We start from the raw sequence: 4,879 nt of genomic DNA, 5'->3' as shown, positions 1-4,879 counted from the left end.
GAGAAGATGACAACTCAACGATGTTAGCTACATTGCTACAGTCGCTGCATGGCCAAGTCAACTATGTTAGCTACATTGCTACAGTCGCTGCATGGCCAACTCAACTATGTTAGCTACATTGCTACAGTCGCTACATGGCCTCCCACCAATGTTAATGTTAGCTACATTGCTACAGTCGCTGCATGGCCAAGTCAACTATGTTAGCTACATTGCTACAGTCGCTGCATGGCCAACTCAACTATGTTAGCTACATTGCTACAGTCGCTGCATGGCCAAGTCAACTATGTTAGCTACATTGCTACAGTCGCTGCATGGCCTCCCACCAATGTTAATGTTAGCTACATTGCTACAGTTGCTGCATGGCCTCCCACCAATGTTAATGTTAGCTACATTGCTACAGTCGCTGCATGGCCAAGTCAACTATGTTAGCTACATTGCTACAGTCGCTGCATGGCCAACTCAACTATGTTAGCTACATTGCTACAGTCGCTGCATGGCCTCCCACCAATGTTAATGTTAGCTACATTGCTACAGTCGCTGCATGGCCAAGTCAACTATGTTAGCTACATTGCTACAGTCGCTGCATGGCCAAGTCAACTATGTTAGCTACATTGCTACAGTCGCTGCATGGCCTCCCACCAATGTTAATGTTAGCTACATTGCTACAGTCGCTGCATGGCCAAGTCAACTATGTTAGCTACATTGCTACAGTCGCTGCATGGCCAAGTCAACTATGTTAGCTACATTGCTACAGTCGCTGCATGGCCTCCCACCAATGTTAATGTTAGCTACATTGCTACAGTCGCTGCATGGAAGCAACAAGAAAGGAAACGTTGCCCACTTGGTGACTTTCCATCAATGAAGAGGAAATAAGTTCACCGTTGATGATTTGAAAAAACACTTCATGTCGAGCAGGAATGGAAAATCAACTGTTGAATGTTCTAGGAGCTATTTCTACATATTATACACCACCTTTCTTATTAACACTCCACAACTACATATTATACACCACCTTTCTTATTAACACTCCACAACTACATATTATACACCACCTTTCTTATTAACACTCCACAACTACGTATTATACACCACCTTTCTTATTAACACTCCACAACTACATATTATACACCACCTTTCTTATTAACACTCCACAACTACATATTATACACCACCTTTCTTATTAACACTCCACAACTACATATTATACACCACCTTTCTTATTAACACTCCACAACTACAGTACGTATTATACACCACCTTTCTTATTAACACTCCACAACTATGTATTATACACCACCTTTCTTATTAACACTCCACAACTACGTATTATACACCACCTTTCTTATTAACACTCCACAACTACATATTATACACCACCTTTCTTATTAACACTCCACAACTACGTATTATACACCACCTTTCTTATTAACACTCCACAACTACATATTATACACCACCTTTCTTATTAACACTCCACAACTACATATTATACACCACCTTTCTTATTAACACTCCACAACTACGTATTATACACCACCTTTCTTATTAACACTCCACAACTACATATTATACACCACCTTTCTTATTAACACTCCACAACTACATATTATACACCACCTTTCTTATTAACACTCCACAACTACATATTATACACCACCTTTCTTATTAACACTCCACAACTACAGTACGTATTATACACCACCTTTCTTATTAACACTCCACAACTATGTATTATACACCACCTTTCTTATTAACACTCCACAACTACGTATTATACACCACCTTTCTTATTAATACTCCACAACTATGTATTATACACCACCTTTCTTATTAACACTCCACAACTACAGTACATATTATACACCACCTTTCTTATTAACACTCCACAACTACAGTACATATTATACACCACCTTTCTTATTAACACTCCACAACTACAGTACGTATTATACACCACCTTTCTTATTAACACTCCACAACTATGTATTATACACCACCTTTCTTATTAACACTCCACAACTACGTATTATACACCACCTTTCTTATTAATACTCCACAACTACAGTACATATTATACACCACCTTTCTTATTAATACTCCACAACTATGTATTATACACCACCTTTCTTATTAACACTCCACAACTACAGTACATATTATACACCACCTTTCTTATTAACACTCCACAACTATGTATTATACACCACCTTTCTTATTAACACTCCACAACTACAGTACATATTATACACCACCTTTCTTATTAACACTTCACAACTACAGTACATATTATACACCACCTTTCTTATTAACACTCCACAACTACGTATTATACACCACCTTTCTTATTAACACTCCACAACTACGTATTATACACCACCTTTCTTATTAACACTCCACAACTACAGTACGTATTATACACCACCTTTCATATTAACACTCCACAACTACGTATTATACACCACCTTTCTTATTAACACTCCACAACTACGTATTATACACCACCTTTCTTATTAACACTCCACAACTACAGTACGTATTATACACCACCTTTCTTATTAACACTCCACAACTACCTATTATACACCACCTTTCTTATTAACACTCCACAACTACCTATTATACACCACCTTTCTTATTAACACTCCACAACTACCTATTATACACCACCTTTCTTATTAACACTCCACAACTACGTATTATACATCACCTTTCTTATTAACACTCCACAACTACGTATTATACACCACCTTTCTTATTAACACTCCACAACTACAGTACATATTATACACCACCTTTCTTATTAACACTCCACAACTACAGTACATATTATACACCACCTTTCTTATTAACACTCCACAACTACATATTATACACCACCTTTCTTATTAACACTCCACAACTACATATTATAAACCACCTTTCTTATTAACACTCCACAACTACGTATTATACACCACCTTTCTTATTAACACTCCACAACTACAGTACATATTATACACCACCTTTCTTATTAACACTCCACAACTACAGTACATATTATACACCACCTTTCTTATTAACACTCCACAACTACGTATTATACACCACCTTTCTTCTTAATACTCCACAACTACATATTATACACCACCTTTCTTATTAACACTCCACAACTACAGTACATATTATACACCACCTTTCTTATTAACACTCCACAACTACGTATTATACACCACCTTTCTTATTAACACTCCACAACTACAGTACATATTATACACCACCTTTCTTATTAACACTCCACAACTACAGTACATATTATACACCACCTTTCTTATTAACACTCCACAACTACAGTACATATTATACACCACCTTTCTTCTTAATACTCCACAACTACGTATTATACACCACCTTTCTTATTAACACTCCACAACTACAGTACATATTATACACCACCTTTCTTCTTAATACTCCACAACTACGTATTATACACCACCTTTCTTCTTAATACTCCACAACTACGTATTATACACCACCTTTCTTATTAACACTCCACAACTACAGTACATATTATACACCACCTTTCTTCTTAATACTCCACAACTACGTATTATACACCACCTTTCTTCTTAATACTCCACAACTACGTATTATACACCACCTTTCTTATTAACACTCCACAACTACAGTACATATTATACACCACCTTTCTTCTTAATACTCCACAACTACGTATTATACACCACCTTTCTTCTTAATACTCCACAACTACGTATTATACACCACCTTTCTTATTAACACTCCACAACTACAGTACATATTATACACCACCTTTCTTCTTAATACTCCACAACTACGTATTATACACCACCTTTCTTGCATGGAGTCATGACCACACGAACATTCAGCTGTCATCAAATATTGCTTTTAAATGGACATTTTTGGGTAAAAGTGTGCTCCAACGTCCATTAGAGTGCACAATCATTTGTAAACAATGACAATACAACACTTACATTTTGTGCTTCATTTTAGTTGCATTTGAAAAGTGCACATAAACTAATATTAAACACAAAATAACTGCTAGAATTTGTCACATTTTAACAAAAGTTTTTGAGTTCCAGACTAAAAATACTTTAGTAAACAAATGAAAAAAACATTCCTCTATTTTTAATATTTGGAAGTAAAAAAGCAATGTGGGAAAAAAATAGTATTTTTCACCATTTGAAAGTTTGAAAAAAGGAAATGACCTGTTTTTATAGAAAATGCTTTTATTTGTAATTGTTGAGGACAAATACAAAAAGTGTACATACTAATATTTAAGCTAGTCATGTATTCTGTCATTCTGGAATAAAACTCCATTTTCATTGGAACTTGATTCTACTTCCTCCAATTTAACGTTCATTCTACTTCCTGTTTGCAACCTCAATTCAAGAGTGAACATTTTCAGTTGTAGTCAGAATTGTGAACAAGACATTAAAAGAATGTTTTTTTGTTTTGAAAATGGCAGTTTGATTCAAACTAGAGCAGAACTTTTCAAGTGTGCGCTCCAACGTCCTCTAGAGTGCACAATCATTTGTAAACAATGACAATACAACACTTACATTTTATGCTTCATTTAGTTGTATTTGAAAAGTGCACATAAACTAATATTAAACACAAAATAACTGCTAGAATTTGTCACATTTCACAAAAGTTGTTGAGTTCCAGACTAAAAATACTTTTGCAAACACAAATGAAAACAACTTTCCTCCATTTTGAATATTTGGAAAAAGTAAACAATTAATGTGGGAAAAAAAGTATTTTGCACCATTTGAAAGTTATGATATGAAAAATGATAGAAAATGCTTTTATTTGTAATAGTTGAGGACAAATATTTGCTGCAACTCAAACAAAATGTGCACAT

General features: G+C 35.1%; 1 protein-coding gene across 3 annotated transcripts in view; it reads right to left on the bottom strand.

The window, feature by feature from the left end:
- LOC133660272 (uncharacterized) overlaps positions 1 to 4,879 on the bottom strand; it is a 32,425-nt gene that overhangs the window by 20,439 nt on the left and 7,107 nt on the right. The window lies entirely within an intron of this gene.

This window comes from Entelurus aequoreus, linkage group LG01 (genome assembly GCF_033978785.1).
Source record: "Entelurus aequoreus isolate RoL-2023_Sb linkage group LG01, RoL_Eaeq_v1.1, whole genome shotgun sequence".
Taxonomy (NCBI): Eukaryota; Metazoa; Chordata; class Actinopteri; order Syngnathiformes; family Syngnathidae; genus Entelurus; species Entelurus aequoreus.
The sequence above is the reverse complement of the archived record's forward strand: the minus strand, read 5'-3'. Positions and strand labels throughout refer to the sequence as shown.